We start from the raw sequence: 14439 nt of genomic DNA, 5'->3' as shown, positions 1-14439 counted from the left end.
TGTGTTCCATTTACACTGCTATTGAGTGTTTAATTGAATGCTGCCAGTTGGCAAGCCTCTCATTTGAAAGAAACTGATGAGGTTAATTAGGATAAGCAGGCTGGGCTCGGTGACCCGGCATGTGTTGCAACCAGCTGCACACTCCAGAGCTGGGCCTTTGCCAAAGTGCTTCCCCGTGCAGTGCCAGCCTGGTGCTGAGTGTTTGTTTACATACAGGCGTGCAGTGTGTCAATGGCAGCCATGAAAGAGGCGGTGGGGGTGGGACCGCCACCTCGCACGGCGCCGACATTCCCACGGGCAATCCCCTCAGGGGTCACGGCGCCCCAGATGCTGTCACTGTTACACGGTGCCATGAGACAAAACAAAAGGACTAATGACCCTTAATTGCTTTGGCACTGTTTAGAATCAGATGAGTGTTGCCTAAGCGGCAGTATGTAAATCAAATCCCCCTCTTTGCCCCTCTTTCCAACCTACTCCCTGAGCGCTCTCCCTTGGCACAATCAAATCTTTCTATGATAAGGGGGCGGGCAGCTTAGCAGGCACACTGCCAAGTGACGGGAACTGGCAAGCGTGGTAATCCGTACGCACTTGTTGCCACAACGGCCGCCTGTTGCGCCTGCGCATCGTGACCATGGGTCGACGTGCGCAAAGAGCAGATGGGCACCCGGAAACCCCCGCGTTTCAGCGTTTGACGATGTAGAAGAAAAGAAGTGTGCCCTTGCTGTGTGTGCATGCCCCATTCATTAATAGGTCCATTCATATGCAACACTTAGTTTGATTGTAGACAAATGTCCCACTTGGGAGGAAGGGATTGCCAGTGAATTAAAATTAGTATGTGCGCGCGGATGTTTGTGCAAGTATGAGATCTTATTTGCATTAGGTTTGCATATATTTAAGTTTGCAAAGAAAATACTTCCAACGTATTGCTTGCCGGAAAAGCTCAAGGCCATATAAATAACGCCTTTGAAATGAATTCCACTTGGTAAACGTTTATGTATTACAGTAGCGCTTGCTGAACATATTACCATATGAGATGAAATAGAAGAGCTGCAGCTAAAGAGAAAAATACTGACCGTGGAAGTATAAAACTACTATAAAGGGAAAAAAAACTCATCAACAGACCCTGGACTAGGTTTCGAGGTTGTACACAAAGCATACTGTCCTGCATCAATGTTTTATTGAACCACAAAAACATGGTGTGGTTGTATGGGAAGAAAGATTGCCACTAAGGTCTGATACACCCACAGGGATTTTTCAAATCTTTCAAGATTTTGCATATGTGACAGACACCACACGTATGGAAATTCACATATTTGGTTGCAAAAACTCTTTGACAAAACTGAAAAAAATGTAATAAAACTATTGCAGAATGTGCAAATGTATTCAATGTATTCAACGCACTGTACAAACAGTACATAGTACTTCTGTTTAACTTTGCCGTATGCCTTCTTTACACTTAGTAGCCAGAAACATGTTTGACTATTGAATTTATGAAATTGCAAGCCTTTCTCGGGTGATTCAAATTGGGACTCACAGCAGAATTTACAGCAGTTCAGTTCCGTTCTGTCGTCTTGCGAATCGGGCCTTAAGGCGTATGATCCGCCAAGATACAGTGGCTGAGCCAATCCATTTCCTTTCAATAATATTGTTCAAATTATTCCGGCCGCACATGCGCTACGGATTGACTGTGGACCATCTCCGATGTGCCGTAGCCCACCGGATGGTTTGGGCTATTTTCTATTTTTGCTGGAGACGCATCAGTCAAAATGGGCGGAGCCAGGCCTGCAGTCAACAGGCCAGTTGCTTATTCATGGTTTAAACACCAGGGAACATGGACGATGAATGATTCATTACGGAGGTGACAAGTCACAAAGTTTAAAAAGGAATCTGCACGGATAGCAATAGCAGAAGCTGAGAGGATGGACGGTGAGTTATGCAAGTTATGTAATTTAAAACAGTAATTGAATAGTAGAGAACGGGTTGTTGACGTGGTCAGGGTGTCACATACCCATAGTAAATACAAAAAAAAATTCGGGAAAAAATGTTCAGTCAAATCTAGTCCACTTCTCTCTCTGCTTCTATTTTGAGCACAGACTCCATGTGTTTTTCGTTGTTTTTAATGCCACATTATCGCGCACGATCACGCGAGAGCTCACGACACGATGGAGACAACGTTTTGTCCTATTTTTGACGTACTGCGGAGCACGCTGTCAACACGGACCTTGGCGGATCCGTACCGCAGAAGAGTCCGGTATAATTTGGCCTTTAGTAGTATTCGCCTGTAGGTGAAATTTTTGCCTAAAATTTAAATTTTAATAGGGAACTTAAAAGGGAGTTTAAAAACCTTGTATAAATTACAAATCGTCGTATTTCGAGCATGTCGTCGGATGCAGAAACAAATGGAGAGTCAAATTTTATGTCGGGTCTCGAAAAGATTGTGCGTCAAAGCGAACGTATGTCGAGGTACAACTGTATCCCTAACTTTGTGACAAGTATATATTGCATTTAATAATGTAAATCCCTCAGTAGTTCTCCATCACTGCAACCTGCTCAAAGCTATACAATCAAATTCACAAGTCTTTCGCAGTGTCAGTTGCAAATGGGCATTATTATCTTTGTCAAGTTATGTTACGCGAGTGGAGATGGTCTGTCAGTGGCGGTCGTGTGAAACCTGCGGCCCAGTGAGATGTGAGCAATGTGCCCACGGGTGTCCCCCGGCTCTTGCCACACCCATTAACATCAAGCCTTAATGCATTTCCCATACCTGCATGCCTTTCTGCGATATGGACCTCACTGATGATTTAAAGACAGCAACAAACCTGTCCCATTTTCAGAGTGATATTATTGATAGACTGTCACTTCAAATTGTAGGTGACTGCTAATGGTTATTTTATGGCACCCGTGTCAGAACTGATGTATACATGTTTTTCGCCCCCGCCTCTCTCCACATATGACTGTTTTATTTGAGTGTAATGATTGCCTTGAGATCACTGTCCCACTTTCACAAGAGCAAACGTGACTCTTTGTACAATGGACCAACATTATCAAGTTTAACCTATCCGAAAAAAATGACACACCATTTGCCAAATGGACAATCTGAATTATTTAGTTAGCTAATGTGGCCAAAAAAGAAAAATGAGAAAAAGTTGTTTATTAAAGGAGTCGCCAGCAATATCAATTTTGTCTCCCGGGCTCCATGAGGGTTGAACTACCTTTATGCCATGGTAGGCGCGTCTTGCGCATAAGTCCAAGTTATTAAAGAGATGCTACACTGAATACTGTCAAGGTTCTATTAAGTAAGGCAGACATACACTTCTGTTTTTTCTAAAATCACTCTCATTTACTCCCAAAAATGTATAAATACGTTCTATTTTTAATTGTTTCAGTGTCCCAAAGATGTATTTATACGTCTTTTACGTTTTTTTTCACAAGAGACATCTCTGGGTTCTGATTCAACTTAGCTCCAAAGCACAATGCCAAAAATCCATTTTAAAGCAATAAAACTGGCCACTGGAGTGCAGTAGCGCATTTGGTATGACCCGCAACCCGATTCAACGGAACGAACAGCTGGCCGCGTGGCCGGGGCGCCGGTGGGAGACGACCGAATGGACGTCCAGGATGCCAGGCGGCGGACGACCAAGCAGAACAACCGGGAGGACGCCCAGGATGCCAGGCGCTGGACGTCCGAGCAGAACGACCAGGACCACCAGTGCAGCGGATGATGCCGTTAATCCCGTGCTGCTCGCTGAGCAAAGACAGGCGGCGATGAGGGAAAAGTTTACCCTGTTTGTCATGGCCACAACAGCGTCATCTCTCAGTTATGTTTAAATAAATTGTTACTTTGCTATCAAAAGCTCTATTTGTCTTGTTGTTTATGTTATTTTGTAAAAGGAAAACATTATTCAGATGCATGGGATGTAACTAAAGCAAAAAATAGCTGTGTTAAAATCAAAGTTATTTTTCAAATGTATACTTTCACAAAAAGCTAAATTTTTCAGTTTTTTATCAGGGATTGGAAAATTGCTCAAACTAAGCTATTTTCGAATGCTGATTTCTAAAGAATGGAAAAAGATATGAACTAACTTTTTTTCCTGCTGAAAGAAGAGAGTCTAATCTTTCTTTTGGTGGGTTCCATGTTTATATAGCAATAGAAAAGAATTTTCTGTGGGCCTTGCAAAATCAGTCAAAATCCAGTAAAACGGCCGGGAGCGAAGAGGGTTGCACTGGTGAAAATGGCTGTGAGTGAATGAGTTAATTACTGTATTTTACTGAATTTACTGTCCCATCAAAATAACTCAACACACACAATAATGTCTAAACAACTGGCAACAAAAACGAGCATACCCTTGAGTGAAAATTCCCAATTTGGGTTCAATCAGCCATTTTCCCTCCATTGTGTCAAATGACTCCGTTGTAAACTTTATCAGATGTGAATGGAAAGCAGGTGTGTTCAAAACATTGCTTTTACATGCTATCATACTGTTCAGTGGAAGTTCAATACGGCACTTTCCTGCATGACTAAGACTACCTAATATGACAGTGAATGATCACTGCCCTTCCAGTCTAGCCCTTCCAGTCAAAATGGATTGGGCCACCATCAATAGCAGCCAATGAGTTATTAGCTTTAGCTTAGTCTAATTTCAAATATACTTGCCAAACATAGTACACAAATAATGAATCTATTTGTACAATGAACAGAATATTTTATGTTCTATTCTATTTACATTGCCCGATCGAAAATATTCCTTATTTGCTTTACATGACTCTTAAAATAATATGTCCGCTCAAGCTATGTTGATGCTAGGGCACAGCTAGTGCTTAGGCACGGTCCTTATTGTTGCATGCACCTTTCTAACACAGGTATGCATGTGTTCTAAAGGCCTTTTCGCACTCACGGCAGCCCAGTGTGAAATGGTCCCACGTAGGGTTGCCAACCATCCCTTGAGAAACAGAATCGTCTCGTCTTCAGAAACAAAAGCACCCGTCCTGTATTATGCTTACAAGGGGCATGCTTTGTCCCGTAGCATCATGAAAATCGAAACTAATGTTTTATTTGCAGAATGAACCAATACTGGGTATGGTGCTTTTCAAGAATATGTAAGGGAATGCATTCCCCCACCTCTCCTGCTTTCTGACCAATGAGCTGACAGAACAATGACAATCCTGCTCATCTCATTGGTCAAGGAGGTACTGTCGCTTGCCATGAGGAAAACGGACGACAATATAAGAGTGTGGGAGATAAGAAGTTGGAGTGAAGTGCGAGTAAAAACCATGTTTAAAATGATCATTTGTTTTCTTGTTTTATTCTGTGTACTTTATTTTCACTATTTATATTATATTTTTTTTCCTGTCAATGTCGTTTGCATTTTCACATTAATATTTGGAATTATCATTTGCAAAACTGTTATTGCTTAGGGGACATTGCTTTGAACGCACCTAAATTGTGATTTAAAAAAAAAAAAAAAAAAAGTTCACCTCAGAGTTAATGTTAGCATATTTTAAGAAACGGCCCCAAAACAAACACACACACCATTTTAAATTGATTTAATAATGGTAATTAATTAATTTAAATCAAGCATGACGTGTTAATTTGAATCTAGTATTTTTGTATTAAAAATTCATTGCTGATAATTATTGTTTTCATATGCTTATATCACTCAAATGTCTACCTAATTAAGTACTTTTTGAGTAAAATTATTATATTATAAATAGCGCTGTCAAAATTATCGCGTCAACGGGCGGTAATTAATTTTTTAAATTAAACACGTTAAAATATTTGACGCAATTAACGCACATGCCCCGCTCAAACAGATTAAGCCTGAGTTATACTCCTGCGTTGCGGTGACGGCGAAGTGATTACGGCGTCAATGAGCATTCGATAGTTCAGCGGTGAGGGAACACGTTGCTTTGTAATTCACCGCCAAGCCACTAGAGGGGTGTGCCGTTATGTTTGTACGGTTTTGGGGCATGCTTGTTGACTTCCGCTAGTCTAGTTTAACGGAGAAAAAATAAAAAATGCAAGATGGAATGCGTGAATGTAAATCTTTTGCTCATCAACATTGAATAAATGTTGATCATTCAAATGTTGAGGGGCAGGCGACGCATAAGACGGTTTCGAGGCGGTCTGGCCAACTTTTGATGTCGCACAGAGAGTTCTAGACTTGGGTGGAGACAGCTAGCTGTGGCGGCTAGCTTCAAACTGGCATCGAGCACTGCGTCCAAGGTCTACAAAGCCCTCCAGCCTGATTTGTTTGCCGTGTCCTACAACCGGCCAGTGGGAAGCCATAGCAGATTTCTGGCGTCTATGGAACTTCCCAAACTGCGTTGGGAGCCTTGATTTTACCGTTATCATAAAAAGCACCGAGGCACTCTCAATCAGTGATGATGTATCGTGTGTGAACTGTCTGTTATTGAAAATTAAAGATCAAAACAACTCTTTTGACACCAAACCTGTGCTTTATTCTTCATATATTTGAAGTGTGACACGTAAATAAGTCACAGACTCACAGCAAACATACGTACACAATAAATGATGAAGTGCACCATCCAAAAATACGACATAAAGTGATAAAAAGTTGGCAGTTTATGGCCGACTGGGTCACCGCTTCGTGTGGCCACTCGATTTCGAACACACACGTCTCGGTGGTTTTTCCTTTTTTTTGCGTGTAGAAAAATAATGTTTTACAATGGCGGTGATTTCGGAAACAACAGTCTGAGAGAACCAATCACAGTCCATTTCCGCCAATTCATACGCGTTGACGTGACGCTAGGCTGACGCTAGGGTTTGAAAAATCAATAGGACCGCGTCAGGCTACGGCGCAGGGTTGTAAATCGGGTCTTCCTTGACGGCGCAGGTCAGACGCGGAAGTATAACTCGGCCTTTAAAATGACAGCAGTGTAATGTCCGCTTGTTTTACTTGTTTTTTAGTGTTTGGCGCCCTCTGCTGGCACTTGGGTCCAAATGATTTTATGATTTTATGATTGTGATATTTTATGATTTTAATGATGTTAATGCCATCTTGTTGATTTATTGTTATAATAAACAAATACAGTACTTATGTACCGTATGTTGAATGTACAATGGGGAGAACAAGTATTTGATACACTGCCAATGGGTTTTCCCATTGGCAGTGTATCAAATACTTGTTCTCCCCACTGTATATATCAGTCTTGTGTCTTATCTTTCCATTCCAACAATAATTTACAGAAAAATATGGCATATTCTATAGATGGTTTGAATTGCGATTAATTACGATTAATTAATTTTTAAGCTGTAATTAATTCGATTAAAATTTTTAATCGTTTGACAGCCCTAATTATAAAAAATAATTACTTTTCACGTAAAAATAATAATTAATGGGTGACAATTATCGGGCCGGCCGGCTCCACCAATGAGGTGTCCCTTTTTTTTAAGGCGTTGGCAACACTATTCCCACGTCAACACGCAATATGATTGCTAAACAACACAGCCCTTGTAGTGTACGTACTCGGTGCTCTGCTCCTGTGCAATGAATCCAAAACTACATGGTAAATGGATCCAAATTGTACGGATTATGACATAATTATAAAATGGGGTAGTAATTGATAGCCAACAACCAATTAGACATTACGATTTACTCAGTTCTCAAGTAAGACCGAGAATTCCATTGGTGTACACTTCAATTGTGTTTGAAACAGACATCGCCAATGACTCTTTTCTTGCATCATTGTTGCAAGTTTGAATGATAAGGTTTGACAATGTTGTCATCTTGAAACTTTTCCAAAACAACAAAAGAAGAAACTTTGCCTTTCCTTTCAAAAGGGGCATCGTTTAAGACCCTGTAAATCAGGGTGGGAAAAAGTATTTAAATTTTGAAAGAAAAGACAAACAAAAAAAGCGTGTTGCTAACTAGTCTGTCTAATTTAGTCGGATAAAAACATCGATCAGTATCAAATATGAGTTTTGAATGTTGATGACGTTTCGGTCCTAACCTGTTGTTTACTCTTCGCTTTTTTTCCACTCCACTGTTTCCTCCCTTCAAATGTCGACAACCTCTTACCATGGATTAGCTTCTATATTTGCCTGAAAAGAGCTGTTCGGGCGCGTTTACGTACAGTCCACACGTGGCATGAAGAGTGAGACGCATCCCCCACTTAAATCCACATCTTCGAGGGCCCCAATTTGCTAGTCATTAATCAGAACACCTGCTCTGAGGACCTGGTGCTTTTCCGACAAGACTTTTGCCTCCACCACTTGAGTCATCAGTGTCATTTGAATTACATGCAATGATTGTGCCCGAGACTAATTTGAGTATGCAAATGTTTTTCTGCGAAAAGAGCGCTGTGCATTACGTGGAGATTAAACAGCAATATGTAATTCAAGTGTTGGTCCAGCAAGCACGTATAAACACAGGCCACATTTAAATAAAGTTGAATTTGGCTTCCAGCATTGACATGCTTTGTGAGGAGGACAAAGCATGTGAGAGAACAATGAGGGGGAATAAGGAGTAAAATACTCTGACAGAACAAGGAAGACTAGGCCCAGGGAAGAAAGGGCGACTAAGAAAAGAGGTAGCAGAGGAAACAAATGAATAAATTCATGGGCCACAAAATGAAAGTGAAGATGGAGGGGAGCGGAGTGGAGAACAGGGGTCGGAGTCATCAGTGGAAGATTTTTTATTGTCCGGACACAGGAGATGCACACAAAAGCACCGGGAAGATTCAATTAAGTATCATATGCAGTGACCTTATTTCCATGGTTACGGAACAGTGGAAAATATTAATCAAGCCTGCACTCTGAACAGAAAGGAAGCGGGTAAAAGGAAAAGATGGAAGGAAAAAGGCATTGATAGCGAGTAGAGGAAAAATGAATATGGTTGTTTGTGTTTTACTGACCCTTACCGTCTAACGCCGACAATAAAAACTTGTGAAATATAAAGATACATTTTTTTTGTCCAATGCTGGCATAAAACTCAGTTCACTTCATGAAATACAGTGGTATGAAAAAGTATCTGAACCTTTTGGAATTTCTCACATTTCTGCATAAAATCACTATTAAATGTGATCTGATCTTTGTCAAAATCACACAGATGTAAAAACAGTGTCTGCTTTAACTAAAACCACCCAAACAGTTATAGGTTTTCATATTTTAATATGGATAGCATGCAAACAATGGCAGAAGGGAAAAATGAGTACATAAGTGCACTCTCTGCCTAAGAAGACTTAAAGAGCAATTGAAACCAATTTTCAGGTCTGTGGTAAGAATTGTCTTGATGAGAAGCATTGTCTGATGAGCATCATGGCTCGGTCAAAAGAGCTGTCTGAAGACCTGCGATCAAGGATTTTTGACTTATATAAAGCTGGGAAAGGATACAAAACAATTTCTAAAAGTCTGAATGTTCATCAATCGACAGTCAGAGAAGTTGTCTACAAATGGAGAAAGTTTGACACTGTTGCTTCTCTACCTAGGAATGGCCATCCACTAAAGATGACGCCAAGAGTTCAGCGCAGAATACTCAGAGAGGTAAAAAAAGAACACAAGAGTCTCTGCTAAAGACTTACAGAAATCACTGACACAGTCCAATGTCTCTGTGCAAACATCAACTATATGTAAAACCATGGCCAAGAATGGTGTTCATGGGATGACTCCACAGAGGAAACCACTGCTGTCTAAAGAAAACATTGTTGGTCTTTTAATGTTCACAAAAAGGCACTTGGACAATTCACAGAAGTTATGGCAAAATATTTTTTGGACTAATGAAACCAAAGTTTAATTGTTCGGAAGTAACACACAACATCATGTGTGGAGGAAAAATTGGACAGCTCACCAACATCAACACCTAATCTCCACTGTGAAGCATGGCGTCCCATGAATCTGACTGAACTACAGCAGTTTTATAGAGAAGAATGGGCCAAGATTACCCAAGGGGGGAGTGTTCACAAAATATTAAATGTGATAGTTCATTTACTTATTTTCACCCCTTCTGTCATTGTTTGCATACTATCCTCATTAAAATATGAAAACCTGTAAATGTTTGGGTGATTTTAGTTAAAGCCGACACTGTTTATTCATCTGTGTGATTTTGACAAAGATCAGATCACATTTGATAGTGATTTTATGCTGAAATGTGAGAAATTCCAAAAGGTTCAGATAATTTTTCATACCATTGTAATTTTCCAAACTATTTTGTGCAGTGCTGAACTTCATGACTCACAAAAGAATTGTTTTAGTTTCAGCTTGGATTTTGTATCTTGATGCCCTCTTTGTGGAGAAGAAAAAGAAAAAAAAACAGTATCAGCCTCACAATTGTTCGCCACACGACAATGTTTTTATCCATCAATGAGTTGCCTTCCTATTTAAGAGTGCACTTACTCCGAGCTGGGGAAAAAAGGCTTGTGGGATAAAAAAAATAAAAAATAAAAAAATAAAAAAAACAGCGTTTGCATATTGTTAGAGACACAGACAGTAAAAATTATGACAATGGTTTACAATCATATTCCATTACAATGCTCCTTTCAGTCACATCCCCCTGCACGCGGCAGAGGGGGAAAGTTGAAGATAGTTGTGTTTGATGAAGCTGTAGAGTGTTTGCTCGCTGTCTGCAGGGACTGTCTTGAAAACAATCTATCTGAAACTCCCCCGCTGTGCAAAATGTTAAATAAACAAAAGGCGAGGATAAACAAAATCACTCCATTTCAATGTCACCGAGAAGAAAGCCGACATTTCAATGTTGCTGTGGTGAAAAAGAAGGTGGCAGCCCTAACGTTTAAACTTTGGACACATAGTGAAATGTTTTTGTTTTTTTTCCGGTGAATATTTATTTATAAATATATTGGCAACACAAATGTGTTTTTTGTACTTTGTGGTGACGAAAAAAGAAGCTTCAAGATGTGGGAAAAGTAGTCAACTCAAGTTTTTCCCATTTGCCTTTGGAAATGAAATGTTTTAGACTTTTATAACTGTTTGAAATCTTGTATACAGTATACACAATGTGAAAAGCGGTGTCACTGGTTTAGGGGCAAAAGACCAAAATGTCCGTCCAATTATTTGAGTCCAACTTCTAAAAAACCCAGAATAAGTCCAAAAATAAGACATGTGCAGCATACTATAAATCTTCATGTGTTTGCAACAACACTTACATAATGCTAATCGTAGTTTTCTGTAGGACCTGTCCATTATACAAGTACTTATAATTGTTACTTCTTCATTATTATCATTATTGAGTAAAATATTGAATTGAGACAACTACAGTGGTACATCAACATACGATCGCTTCGACACATGATCTTTTTGACATCCGACGTAAAATTTGACTCGCCATGTGTTTCTACATCCGACGACATGACAGCACCGCAGATGAACACACTGCAGATTTTCTTGTGAGAGAACTCAACACAGGTTTCAAAAAGGTTGGTACAGGTCGTGAAACAAGGAAAAAGGTGACGCTTACCAAATTTTAATTAGAAAGGAGGGCAAAATATAGAAAAATATCAGTGTGGGGTACGTAACCATAAACTGGCTCAACAATATATCTCCATGGTCCTCCTCCAACCACCGTTCGCCAGTCTTTATAAGTTAAGGCATACCTGTAAAGTTGTACGGTTTCGGTGTAATTTGTAAAAGTGAGCACTGATTTTTAAATGTGTACGCCTTACGTTCAAAATCTGTATGGTTTTCGTGCATTATGTTTTTTTTCTTCTCCGTTCGGATTTTGTCACCGTTTCGGCAACGAGACAATGGACCGAATTAGTCTGTAGCCATTTGCTAGCGAGAATTACGCGTTGAGTCTAGCGTCTGCTTCTTCCAAACACGTGACTGCACTTGCACTTCCGCTACCATTTCGTGACTCGCAGTTGACAAAGTTGATACGAACGTGATCAAAATATGGATGAACCAGCTCGTAAGAAAAGAAAAACTGTTGCCCACAGACACCATCTACTAAACTAGTGAATCTAGACACAAACTAGTGAATACGCTGGATGGATAAAAGCGCCTTTGAAAGGACCACAGTATTCATTTTGCGTGCCGTGTGGATTGAACATTAACGTTTCGGCACCAGGATTCTGCGATCTCAGCAAGCACTTCGCGACAAAAGGACATAAAGATGCATTCTGCAGAATGAAAAGCTATGCCGTGACAAAAGCGGAGATTTTATTCTGCCAGTTTGTTGCCTAACACAATTTGCCTGCAACTATTGCTGATCACTTATCAGAATTAGCAAAAGAAATGTTCCCTGACTCAAAAATTGCATCATTAAGTTAATTTTATCAATTGACCTTTTTAATTTGTAACTGGACACACTAACGAACTACCTTCAAGTCAAACTGAATCACGAGCTGAAGTGCAGCCATCAAAAGACATGACAGAAATTGCCAAAAGGGCTACATACAATTAAAACAAAAGTCACTGTTAAATTTTAGTAATCATGATGTAGCTGAAGATATTGATTGTTCTTTGATTGTGCCAGGTTATATGTGACAATATTACCAATAAATTAATATTATTTTAAAATTTAAAATATGTTATTTTATTTTTTCACATTGCACGCTATACAAAACGTTGTAAGATTAGCCACCATTTTGTAAGGGCATACGTCACTATTTGCAAGATTGCCAATAGCCTCGGGTTGACAGGTATGTTGAGGTGACAACTATTATTGTGGTAACATCACCAAAGAAATCGGCAGCCATGTCAGGTTTTTATCATTTATTTCAGAACTTATCCAACACAAAAGTTGACGGTGTTCTCAAGAAAACACTGAAAGTGAAAGTAAAACCTCCACCGCTCCCTCCCTCTGTCACATCAGCCGCGCGGTGCCTTTAGGTACAGCAAAAAATGTCCGCCACATTTGAAGCCGATTCGTTACATTATTACAGGAATTATTATTATTATATTAGGTATTATTCCGATTTTTATTCATAATTTATTTGTTTTGCAATGTGTAATTGCCATTTGTAATAGTAGCAGCAGTATTTATTAAGGGTTTAGTGTAGGTTTTTGGGCTGTGGAACGATTTAATGGAATGGCGTACCGCACGCAGGCTATTTTTAGACCGTGACGTCGCTTCGTAAAGCGGAAGTAAAGCCGAAGTAGGACATTATAGACCCGCCCTCGCATAGACCCAACGTAAAAAGTGCTACTTTTCGCCGGTAATCTTTCAAAAACAAACATGCCGATCACGCATTGCTTTTTTGGAACTTGTAGAAACGACTCTAGACATTACGACCGTGAAGGATGTTTTCTTCATACATTCCCGGAAACCAAAAACTCGGGAGGAAAAAATGTGAAGACCGAATCAACTTGCACGGACTTTCACACCAGCTCGGCGAATCCATTCACGTTTCATATCCAGTAAACATTATGTTGGGTTGGCATGGTCTTTCAGAGGACAAAGAGGTAAGCCGTTTTTATATTTTTTACTTTATTTTTTTAGCGTAACGTTGTGCCGTATTGCTTCTGTCTGACAATGAATGACCTGAAAAAAATTACAATGGTATCTGACTGCCACTGTTACCGTTTCTGTTTTATATATATATATATATATATATATATATATATATATATATATATATATATATATATATATATATATACATATATATACATATAACAACTTTAGTAAGGGGGAAGTGTTATCAATGTAAAAATTAAAAGTGTTCGTTGGCTGTCACTGAGTAGCATTTGCGATCGCTACACAAAGCTAACTAAATTACCCCCAAGAACGGTAAGAGACGTAGGACAACCAGAGGATATATAAGAAAGACAGGGCTGATGGTAAAGGATAGCTTGTTGAAACCGGAGAATGTCATTGTCAGTCGCGTCTATAAAAAAAAAGCTAAAGCTATGCTTAGGTCGGCTCGTTTTTTCGTCTTTTTCAGCCTTCGACACTAAAGCCATCTCTTTAACTGAAAATTTTTATGTTTTTCATCATATATACCAGTCAATTTGGCACCAGGCACATCATTTTCTGAGAGAATTGGTAGGTTTAGCGCTGTAAACATCTCCTTCGTACACGATTTCCATTCATTTCCTATTAGGGACAAACGATGGCTTGTCCTTGGTTAGCAACAGTAGCTAATGTAATGAATATTAATGAGCAGAAGTGACATGTTGCTTGCGGTACGCCATTATAATGTATTCTTATAGGAAAATCCTGCTTGACATAGGACCATTTCGACTTACAAACAAGGTCCTGGAACGAATTAACTTCGTATGGAGAGGTACCACTGTACTTGTTTGTTGAAAAGTTTTTACTGTTAATCTATCATTCGTATTATAGACTTCAAAATGTTAAAGTTTAGCTTTTTTTTTTTTGTCTGTGGTGGGTGTGCCCCCTGTGGATGGTCATTCGTGGGTTGTTTTTGTTTTTGCCAGCCAAGCCTGGTGATGGACTATCATGCAGACCAACAACTTGTTCACCTGGCTGGTGGCAAAACAGCTCGATAGTGGCAGTGGAATGA

The 14439-nt window shown here is 39.7% G+C and overlaps 1 protein-coding gene across 12 annotated transcripts in view; it reads right to left on the bottom strand.

Annotated features, from left to right (window-relative positions):
* Positions 1-14439, bottom strand: part of zfhx3b (zinc finger homeobox 3b) — a 533557-nt gene that overhangs the window by 316678 nt on the left and 202440 nt on the right. The window lies entirely within an intron of this gene.

The sequence above is a fragment of the Corythoichthys intestinalis genome, chromosome 1, assembly GCF_030265065.1.
Source record: "Corythoichthys intestinalis isolate RoL2023-P3 chromosome 1, ASM3026506v1, whole genome shotgun sequence".
Classification (NCBI taxonomy): Eukaryota; Metazoa; Chordata; class Actinopteri; order Syngnathiformes; family Syngnathidae; genus Corythoichthys; species Corythoichthys intestinalis.
The sequence above is the reverse complement of the archived record's forward strand: the minus strand, read 5'-3'. Positions and strand labels throughout refer to the sequence as shown.